Below are 11,781 nucleotides of genomic sequence, written 5' to 3' on the forward strand. Positions count from 1 at the left end.
GTCCAGTCTCAGGGGTGGTGTCCTCTGCTGCCACATGTCCAGTGCTGCTGTATAATAAGTTCCTTACAGTGTTGCAGTGTTGTCCTGCATCAGACCAGTGGTAGTGTCCTGTGCATCAGTCAGTCCAGTGACCAGTCACAGTGGTGTCCTCTGCTGCCATATGTCCAGTGCTGCTGTATAATAAGTCCCTTACAGTGTCGCTGTGTTGTCCTGCATCAGACCAGTGGTAGTGTGCTGTGCATCAGTCAGTCCAGTGACCAGTCACAGTGGTGTACTCTGCTGCCATATGTCCAGTGCTGCTGTATAATAACAAGGCCCTTACAGTGTTGCTGTGTTGTCCTGCATCAGACCAGTGGTAGTGTCCTGTGCATCAGCCATCAGTCATTCCAGTGACTAGGCAGTAACAGTGGTATACTCTGATGCCATATGACCAGTGCTGCTGTATAATAGCAAGGCCCTTACAGTGTTGCTGTGTTGTCCTGCATCAGACCAGTGGTAGTGTCCTGTGCATCAGTCAGTCCAGTGACCAGTCACAGTGGTGTTCTCTGCTGCCATATGTCCAGCGCTCCTGTATAAGGCCAGTAAATTGCAGTGGTGCTGTGTTGTCCCTGTGCTGCCGTATATGTCCAGTGGTATAGCTGTATATGTCCAGTGGTACTGCCATATATGTCCAGTGATCCTGCCATGTATGTCCAGCAGTACTGCAGTATATGTCCAGCGGTACTGCCGTATAAGTCCAGTGATCCTGCCATATAATTCCAGTGATCCTGCCATATAATTCCAGTGATCCTGCCGTATAATTCCAGTGATCCTGCTGTATATGTCCATTGATCGTGTATAATATGTCCAGTGATCCTGCCGTATATGTCCAGTGATCCTGCCGTATATGTCCAGTGATCCTGCCGTACATAGCCAGTGATCCTGCCGTATATGTCCATTGATCCTGCCGTATAGGATACTGCCGTATATATGTCCATTGATACTGCCGTATTTGTCCAGCGGTACTGCCATATATGTCCAGTGGTACTGCCACATAAATCCAGTGATCCTGCCGTATAATTCCAGTGGTACTGCCATATAAGTCCAGTGATCCTGCCGTATAATTACAGTGGTACTGGCATATAAGTCCAGTGATTCTGCCGTATAATGACAGTGTTACTGGCGTATAAGTCCAGTGATCCTGCCGTATAATTCCATAAAAGTCCATATAATTCCGTATAAGTCCAGTCCAGTGGTGCTGCCTTATAAGTTCAGTGGTGCTGTCCTGTGCAGTATATTATTTACTCCAAATAAAGTGGTTATTAATAGTTAATCCAATAATTTTCACAGGGTTTGCCCTGTGTGGTGTAGGGGTACCCTCTTCTGTACAGCATATTGTTATTTAACTCCAGAAAAATAATGGAGAACAAAAATTTGGAGGATAAAATAGTGAAAGATCAAGAACCACTTCCTCCTAGTGCTGAAGCTGCTGCCATCAACGTCATATGCCAAGGCCGATGCCCAATGTGATAGTAGAGGGCATGTAAAATCCAAAAAGCCAAAGTTCAGTAAAAAGACCCAAAAAAAGAAATTTAAATGGTCTGAGGAGAAACGTAAACTTGCCAATATGCCATTTAAGACACGGAGTGGCAAGGAACGGCTAAGGCCCTGGCCTATGTTCATGACTAGTGGTTCAGCTTCAGACGATGATGGAAGCCCTCATCCTCCCGCTAGAAAAATGAAAAGAGTTAAGCTGGAAAAAGCACAGAAAGGAACTGTGCGTTCTAAAATGGTATCACAAATCCCCAAGGAGAGTCCAAGTGTGTCGGCGGTTGCGATGCCTGATTTTCCCAACACTGGACGGGAAGAGGTGGCTCCTTCCACCATTTGCATGCACCCTGCATTTGCTGGAAGGAGCACCCACAGTCCAGTTTCTGATATTCAAATTGAAGATAGCACTGTTGAAGTACACCAGGATAAGGATATGGGTGTTGCTGGCGCTGAGAAAGAAGTTGACAATGATGATTCTGATGGTGATGTGGTTTGTTTAAATGAGGCACCGGGGGAGACATCTATTGTCTGTGGGATGAAGAAGCCCATTGTGCTTCCTGGGCAAAATACCAAAAAAGCCACCTCTTCGGTGTGGAATTATTTCTCCACAAATCCAGACAACAGGTGTTAAGCTGTGTGTTGCCTCTGTCAATCTGTGTTTGAGGTACTGTGTCCCCGGTATCAAATCCCATCTATGGCCCACTTCTCTAGGCAGGCGATACCGAGAATGTACAGAGACGTCTGAAAAAGTGTCCTCACTGTCCTACAAAATGCAGTTGTACCCACTGTTCACTTAACCACGGACATGTGCACAAGTGGAACAGGGCAGACTAAGGACTATATGACTGTGACAGCCCACTGGGTAGATGTATGGCCTCCCGCAGCAACAACAGTAGCGGCACCAGTAGCAGCATCTCGCAAATACCAACTCATTTCTAGGCAGGCTATGCTATGTATCACCGCTTTCCGTAAGAGGCACACAGCTGACAACCTCTTACGGAAACTGAGGGACATCATCGCAGAATGGCTTACCCCAATTAGATTCTCCTGGGGACTTGTGACATCGGACAATGCCACTATTGTGCATGCATTACATCTGGGCAAATTCCAGCACGTCCCATGTTTTGCACATACAATTCATTTGGTGGTACAGAATTTTTTGAAAAATGACAGGGGCGTGCAGGAGATGCTGTCAGTGGCCCGAAAAATTGTGGGCCACTTTCGGCATTCAGCCACCGTGTGCCGAAGACTGGAGCGCCATCAAACATGCCTGAACCTTCCCTGTCATCACCTGAAGCAATAGGTGGTAACGAGGTGAAATTCAACACTATATGCTTCAGAGGATGGAGGAGCAGCAAAAGGCCATTCAAGCCTATATCCACCTACAATATAGGCAAAGGAGGGGGAATGCACCTGACTCAAGCACAGTGGAGAATGATTTCGTCTTGTGCAAGGTTCTCCAACCCTTCGAACTTGCCACACGTGAAGTTAGTTCAGATACTGCCAGCTTCAGTCAGGTCATTCCCGTCATCAGACTTTTGCAGAAGCAGCTGCAGAAATTGAAGGAGATAAAACGGAGCGATTCTGCAAAGTATGTGGTACTTGTGGATGGAGCCTTTCATTTGCTTTGCCAGGATTCAAGGGTTGTCAATCTGTTGAAATCAGAGCACTTCATTTTGGCCACCGTGCTCGATCCTAGGTTTAAAGCCAACGTTGTATCTCTCTTTCTGCAGACACAAGTCTGCAGAGGTTCAAAGACCTGCTGGTGAGAAAATTGTCAACTGAAGCGGAACGTGACCCGTCAACAGCTTCTCCTTTACTTTCTCTTGCAACTGGGGCAGCAAGGCAAAGGATAAGATTTCCGAGACCACCCGCTGGTGGTGATGCAGGGCAGTCAGGAGCGAGTGCTAACATCTGGTTCGACTGAAGGAGCTGCCAACAATTACTGACATGTCTACTGTCCCTGCATATGATTCTGTCACCATTGAAAGAATGGTGGAGGATTATATGAGTGACTACATCCAAGTAGGCATGTCAGACAGTCTGTACGTATACTGGCAGGAAAAAAGAGGCAATTTGGAGGCCCTTGCACAAACTGGCTTTATTTTACCTAAGTTGCCCCCCCTCCAGTTTGTACTCCAAAAGAGTGTTTAGTGCAGCCGGTCACCTTGTCAGCGATTGACATAGGCAGTTACTTCCACAAAATGTGGAGAAGATGATGTTCATCAAAATTAATTATAAATTTCTCCAGGAAGACCTTTACCAGCAATTGCCTACAGAAAGTACACAGGGACCTGTGATGGTGGATTCCAGTGGGGACGAATTAATACTCTGTGAGGAGGAGGATGTACTGTACACAGTGAAAGGGGTGGGGAATCAGAGAATGAGGATGAGTTTGACATCTTGCCTCTGTAGAGCCAGTTTGTGCAAGGAGAGATTGATTGCTTCTTTTTTGGTGGGGGCCCAAACAAACCAGTAATTTCAGCCACAGTCGTGTGGCAGACCCTGTTGCTGAAATGATTGGTTTGTTAAAGTGTGCATGTCCTGTTTATACAACATGAGGGTGGGTAGGAGGGCCCAAGGACAGTTCCATCTCGCACCTCTTTTTCTTCTTTGCATCATGTACTGTTTGGGGACTAGTTTTTTAAAGTGCCATTCTGTCTGACACTGCCGTACAAGTCCAGGGGTACTACCGTATAAGTCCAGGAGCACTGCCGTGTAAGTCCAGTCCAGTTGTGCTGTCTTGTGCTACATTAGTCCAGTGGTGTTGTCTTGTGCTGCCATAAGTCCAGTGGTAGTGTCATGTGCTACATATTATTTACTCCAAATAAAAGGGTTATATACATTACTTTTATTATTATCCAAATAATTTTTTACAGGGTTTGCCCTGTGTGGTGTAGGGGTATGCACTCCTGTGTTGCATATTATTATAATAGCTTCAAATAAAAGGGTTAATATTATTCAAATGAATTTTACAGTCTTTGCCGTGTGTGTGTGTTTGGTTTAGGGGTACGCTATCCTGTGCCACCAATATTGTGCGTGTATTACATCTGGGCAAATTCCATCACATTTGTGTCGCTTAGCTTAGTCATACAGCTACCTCATTGCACCTTTTATTCATCTTTGCATGATGTGCTGTTTGGGGCCTTTTTTTTAAATCTGCTCTCCTGTCTGCCACTGCAGTGCCACTCCTAGATGGGCCAGGTGTTTGTGCCGCACACTTGCGTCACTTAGCTTAGTCATACAGCGACCTTGGTGCAATTTTTAGGCCTAATAACAATATTGTGAGTTGTGAGGTGTTCAGAATAGACTGGAAATGAGTGGAAATTAATGTTATTGAGGTTAATAATACCGTAGGATCAAAATTACCCCCAAATTCTGTGATTTTAGGTGTTTTTATGTTTTTTTCAAAAATCATCCAGATCCAAAACCAAAACCAAAACATGAAAGGGTGGTTTTGGCAAAACCAAAACACGAGCGGGGAATTAGAACCAAAACACAAAAAGTACCCGCTGCACATCTCTAAAAATAAGTAGGAAAACATCACACGGAAGTAAAAACCTGAAGACTATGGCCCTCATTCCGAGTTGATCACTCGCTAGCTGCTTTTAGCAGCAGTGCAAACGCTAAGCCGCCGCCCTCTGGGAGTGTATCTTAGCTTAGCAGAAGTGCGAACGAAAGGTTTGCTGTTCTGCTACAAAAAAAGATTGTGCAGTCTCTGAGCAGCTCGAAACTTACTCCTACCTTGCGATCACTGCAGACTATTTAGTTCCTGTTTTGACGTCACAAACACCTCCTGCGTTCGGCAAGCCACTGCACACTGCATCTATTCAAGGGAATCAGAGATTCTGGGGCATGGCTAGCAGCTCACAAAGTGCTGGCCAAGCCCCTATAGTGAGGAAAATTGGGGCATGGCTCCCGATCATGAGTATTCCTGTGAACCCACACCCCCTTTACCTGAGACCATGCCCACTTTTTAAGAGAGTGACAGGGTCTTGAATTGGACCATGACAATGTTGGAAGTTATGAGATAAGCAGTTGCTGACTATCAAACTTTCCTTTAATGTATTTAAAAGTCACAATATCTCTGCTTCCTTTCCTTCTATTGCTCTCTGAGAGGTTCAGCAATGTTTAGTTCAAGAGACAGGTTAACCTCTGATAATTGAGGTACTATCCTCTCCTGACTGGAAATAGGTTGGTTAAGTACTTATATCTGAAATATATATATATATATATATAAAAGACAAATACCACTGGATCATCACAAAATCTCCTGAACCGTAAGGCTGCACTTTCTTGCCAGTGGCAGTTTTAGAGCAGTCCATTATTTAAATAGGGGAGCCACACTCAGCTAAATTTGACAGAGCTTAGGGGTGGCAGTCGATTATTTGAATAATGGAGTTCTTTGCAACTGCCACTGCAAGGAAGTCCAGGAACGGAGTACTGTGTCTTCCCCCCTCCATAACTTGGTATTGCTGGCACCAAGGATTTTTTATAGCCCTGACTGGGTGGGCTGTATTAGCTCTCCTCTGTGAGTGGGGAATTATCTCACCCTTTTTAACCCCTTTGTGGGTGGAATTTTGAAAAATCCCTTGTTAATCGGTGCCTCCATCACAAAAGCAAGCTAATCTCCAAATTTCAAGTTCCTAGTCTTTACAGTTCAGGAGATTTTGTGATGAGCCAGTGGTATTTGCCTTATATATATATATATATATATATATATATATATATATATATATATATATATATAGATTATAATTATTATTAAAACCATCTTGTTATTCTTCCCTTACTATATTTATTTTCAGACATTTATTTTAATGGAGCATGGTCAGTAAGTAATCTGAACTTTATACCCAAGAGATAGTACCTGAGAGTTTCTAATGCCCACTTAAATGCCAATGTTTCTTTTTCAATAGTGTCATAGTTTCTCTCATGTACAATCAGTTTTCTCATGCCAATCCCTACATCATATGCATCAGTTTGTACCACAAACTCGCTATTAGAGTCAGGTATCATCAACACTGATTGGGTGCACAATGCTACCATCAAAGCCTGACAAGCTTTTCTGTGTCCATATTCCCCATAACCGTAACTGTTTACCCTTAGTAAAGTAAATTAAAAGGACAGCAATGGTGACAAAATTGGGTATAAACCTTCTGTAATACCCAATTTTTCCCAAGAAAAACATCTTGTATTGGAGCAGTCCCTCTGGCACAGAAAAAGCTGCCTTTTCTTTTCTACTATTGGTGATAAGTCTAAAGTGGTTATTGATCAACGGCACTTGCAAGTACCCCTTGGATAAGTCTAAAGTGGCATTGTTCTGTTCCCAGGCTTTCAATAAGCTCATCCACCAAAGGCATTGGTTAGGCATCAAACTTAGACACGCTATTCAATTTACGGATATCATTGCAAAAGTGCAAGCTCTCATCAGGTTTTAGAATAAGCACAATGGGACTTATTCTAAAACCTGTGCACTAAGCAACTCTTCAATTATATCTAACTCCAACATTTCTTAATTTATTTAGATACCATCTCCTGTTCAGATTCTTGTATTCTATATGTCTTGAGAGTTCAGTAATTATGTCATGTTTTCAAGTGCTAGAGATTTCTGGAAGTCTTTTGCTGACACTCTAGGATTCTTCTTCATCTCATTGAGCATTCTGCACTGTGCTCTTGCAGTCATCTTTACAGGATGCCCACTCCTAGGGAGAGTAGCAACAGTGCTGAACTTTCTCCATTTATAGACAATTTGTCTTACCGTGGGCTGATGAACATCAAGGCTTTTAGATATACTTTTGTAACCCTTTCCAGCGCTATACAAGTCAACAATTCTTAATCGTAGGTCTTCTGAGAGCTCTTTTCTGTGAGGCATGGTTCACATCAGGCAATGCTTCTTGAGAATTGCAAACTCAAAATTGGTGTGTGTTTTTTATAGGGCAGGGCAGCTATAACCAACACCTCCAATCTCGTCTCATTGATTGGACTCCAGGTTGGCTGACTCCTGACTCAAATTATCTCTTGGAGAAGTCTTTAGCCTAGGGGTTCACATACTTTGTCTACCCTGCACTGTGAATGTTTACATGGTGTGCTCAATAAAAACATGAGAACATATAATTGTGTGGTATTAGTTTCAGCAGACTGTGTTTGTCTATTGTTGTGACTTAGATGAAGTTTAGAACACATTTTATGACCAATTTATGCACAAATCCAGGAAATTCCAAAGGGTTCACATACTTTTTCTTGCAACTGTATATATAAAAATATGTATATAGAAGTGAGCTTGGGGCTCACTTCCTTGTTCGGGGACTGGACTGAGCATGCATAGACAAGGAAAGCACTTAAAAAGACTGTGCAGCACATGTGAAATTTTTCACTTTCCGAAAATCTGTCTCCGCATAACAAGTAGTTTTTCAGAAGTGATAAATTTATGTTGCATGCTCGATGAATAATGACAAAATTATGAAAGAGAAGAAAGAGAACTGAAAACTAAAAATTCTAATTTCACAATTTTTTCATGATTAATTTGCACGTTTTGTGGCCCTTCTGATGGAAAGGATGCCAAAATTCCAACCCATTGTGCTTTAGGCCAACATTCTATTTTGGCAGTTCTTTCAAACATTGTCAGATGGGATTCCACATCATCATTCTGGGTCATCTTCTGTAGGAAGTGAGTAGCCCATATGGAGCAGGTATTAATGTCGGAGGAAAATTCTCCAGACTGGGATGCTAGCTGCTGCACTACCTCTCTTAATGCCTTGCAGTCTCCTCAATGGCCAATTGCTAAGTCTTGTTGATTTCCTGCTGTTGTTTCTGGGCCACCTCAAAGGTCAATAGTTGCACTCTGATGGTTTCCTGCTGCACCAACATAGTCGGCCGCAAGGCCTTAACAATGTCCTACATGTTATCTAGGGGTGCAGGAGTGAAGCAGAATCTGGCTTTCCTAATCATAAGACAATAACACCACCAAAAAGATCACAGGACCACAGTCTTATGACCAACAACAGCAAAAAATGGTTGTCTGTCACTTCAAATTTTAAACATACTTTTAGTACATGTTTGCATTCTTCACCACTATGTGTGAGCAGATCAGGGTAAGGATGCTGTCTCCTGAGGTAGATGGATGCACTTTCTTACAGCAGCCCAAATAACGATACGCCAGTCAAGGGTATTTGGTGCAAATAGCCTCAGCTATTTTCATTTGCAGCAAAAGTTAAACAAAACATAAACATAAATCTGAAACTATACACAAAGAATTCCTGTCTATGTGTGATAAAAACCTACTGTCCAGCTTACTAAATCAGCAGTTCAACACAACACTCACTTCATACAGTACTGGTGTCTCCCTGCAATCATGCAGCTGGCTCCCAAGGCAAATAAGAGACTTCCTATCCAGGTTGTCAGACTTTTATCACACCCATGCCGATGTCAACACTGATTATCCTTCTCTGACACTTCAGGTCTTCAAGACCTGGTCTGGGTATAATGGATTGAGCTCATCCTCTGTCTATCACAATTCCACTGTTTTTATCACAATATACATTTCCCTGCCTCTCCCTCTCTCTCTCTCTCTCTCTCTCTCTCTCTCTCTATATATATATATATATATATATATATTTATTTATAAGTGAGTTTATAAATGAGTGATTCCCAAAAGTAATCTTTGATGGCTGCTACGGAATCCAAATTTATTTAGTTCAACTGAACGATGCTGTACATTTGCTTAATAGAAATTAGGGAATTAATATAATGTATAGTTTAAATTATATGCCCATAGAATGTAGATGAATATTGGAATACATCTGATTAATATATTACGTAAAGTGTACCTGTCACCACAAATGACCATTATAGGACTAATTGTATACTAAAAACGTATCTAGTACACTAACCTTTTTTATTTAATGTTATATTTTGCTTTTTCTCGTAACTCTGTTCTGCAGTCAGCATCTCATACTGGAAAGGTTAATTGTGTATATCGACATTACAGACCCTCTCAGTGTTTATTTTATTAATGGTCTTTAATGTTACATTATCTCACAAGACCTTCTAGCAGAGTAGAGTAAAAGTAACAGACAATATGAAAAGTAAAATCACAGTAGTAGGAAGAATGTGGAATTTATTAAACCAATGCAATTGCATCATGTTGCTTTTTGCTAAAACAAGTGGAGCTTCTAGTGATCACTAACATAAATGGAGCTTGGTTGGATAACTAACACAAGTAGAGATTGATTAGTTAACTAACACGTGGAGTTTTGTTTTGGGTCACTTACACAAGTTAAGTTTATTTTAGGTCACTTATACAAGAGGAGCTTGGCTGGGCCACTAACACATGTGGAGCTTGGTTTTGTGTCCCTAACACAAGTGGAATTTGGTTTTGGGTCACTAACACATATGGAGCTTGGTTGGGTATCTAATACAAGTGGAGTTTGGTTTTGGTGTTTAAACATAAGTGACGTCTGTTTTTGGAACATTGAAGAAGGTCTGTCACTGTCAGGTGCAACACTTTATTTTACAATATGGTCTTTTTCTGGCCATTGGACCAGTCTTTGTAAAGTAAAATATTATTTTGGTGGTGACCAATTTTCAAAACACTCATGACAAATCATTGTGACTTTGCATAATGGCAGTTTTACTGCATCATTATTAGTTATTTTTCTAAATGCGGTCTGTAGATAACTGCTCTCAAACTGTGTTAGGGATATAATGCACCAACAAATCTTATGTGACACAAAATGTAAAGTGCCCACATATGTGTCTAAATTGTTAAGTGATGCTGTCTCTCAGCATTCAAGATAATGAGCAAGACCAGCCAGTGTGTTGGGATGGAAGAGCCTGGCTACCTTACAGTATACAGTATATCAGAAATGCATGGATTTCTTGACTGCAGCAAAATTTTTAATGGATAAACAAGGTTTCCCAGAATTGGATGTGAATGCTATATCTCGTGATGGTTTTCTATGCTTCTTGATTGCTAGCACTCTGTCTAAATTCTTCAAAACACACTTACACTATTTGTTTGCATAGGATACACATTTAAATACAACACATAGTGCCAAAACTGCATATATAGCATATCTTGATTTTTAGAAATGTTTGTTTTATGCTAACAAAACCTATGTAAGAAGGCATATGCTGAGTATAGCAATGGTTTGTTCACATAACTGCTACATAAATAGATGTGATGATATAAGTAGATATCTCTTGATGGTACTGGAGGACAGGTGCAACAACATGTAATGATGATACAGTAACTATCAACAGCACTATCTTTCTGCTTCTGTTTAACTGGCTGTGTATTAACTTTTCCAGATGATGGTACTTAAATGTCTTGCATATATATAATGTCATAATCATCATTATTATTTATTCATGGCAGCCTATTTACATAACTTGCCTGACATATCCATTTGAACTCCTTCAGGATTTCAAATTACAGTTTTCATTTTAAAGGGGTACAGTAAACAAAAGATGTAGGGGTGTTTATATATTTTTTTAAATTCTGTTTTTATTGGAGTTTTTTTTTTATCAAAACAGAGAACAACAACAACAACAACAACAACAACAACAACAACAACAGTCAACAAGAGGACGAAGCAACAAAAGCAAGATATGGTACATCCCAGGTGATGATACAGAATACAAGTATAGGTTGATTCATCAGTAGTAAAACAAGCTTATAATTAAAGAATCGAGGATATTTCCAGGATGACAAGGAACATTATGTCAAACATCAGATATCACAATCCCTGAGAAAAATAAACAACTGAGCAAAATACAAAGTCAATGACATAACAAGGTAGGGAAGGTACAAGAGGAATGAGGGACAGATAAGCTGCACAGTAGGTAGACCAAACACCTCAGGCCATTAAGAATCTAGCAGTACCTGTCTGAGTAAATAAATACCATTGTTTTTTCAAAAACTTTAAATATTTGGGTTTGGGTGTCTTGAGCAAGGGAGTCAATGTATAAGCCCGATGTGTAAAGAAACTAATAGCACCAACCTCTATGTTGGTTAGTGCTGATTTTCAATCAAAATATAGAATTTGCTTCAATTTTCTATGAACTTCCAACAATGAGGGCTTGGATTTGGATATCCAGAGTGGGAGAATTATCTTCTTGTATATGGTAACAATTATTGTCAGGAATGGTAAGATATTGCATCTGTGTTTTCCCAAATCCCTGCCCGGGAAGTTTGCACATGGACACACTAGGGGGTCAGGTAGAACATGAACATGAAGGAGTGTGTTT

General features: G+C 41.1%; 1 long non-coding RNA gene across 1 annotated transcript in view; it reads left to right on the top strand.

Annotated features, from left to right (window-relative positions):
* Window positions 1–11,419, top strand: part of LOC134911174 (uncharacterized) — a 58,731-nt gene extending 47,312 nt beyond the window's left edge. Inside the window, exon 3 of the long non-coding RNA XR_010176383.1 lies at window positions 11,068–11,419. This is a non-coding gene — a long non-coding RNA (uncharacterized LOC134911174). The remainder of the gene's footprint in view (window positions 1–11,067) is intronic.
* Window positions 11,420–11,781: the final 362 nt, after the last annotated feature.

Source organism: Pseudophryne corroboree, chromosome 4, assembly GCF_028390025.1.
Source record: "Pseudophryne corroboree isolate aPseCor3 chromosome 4, aPseCor3.hap2, whole genome shotgun sequence".
NCBI classification, from domain to species: domain Eukaryota; kingdom Metazoa; phylum Chordata; class Amphibia; order Anura; family Myobatrachidae; genus Pseudophryne; species Pseudophryne corroboree.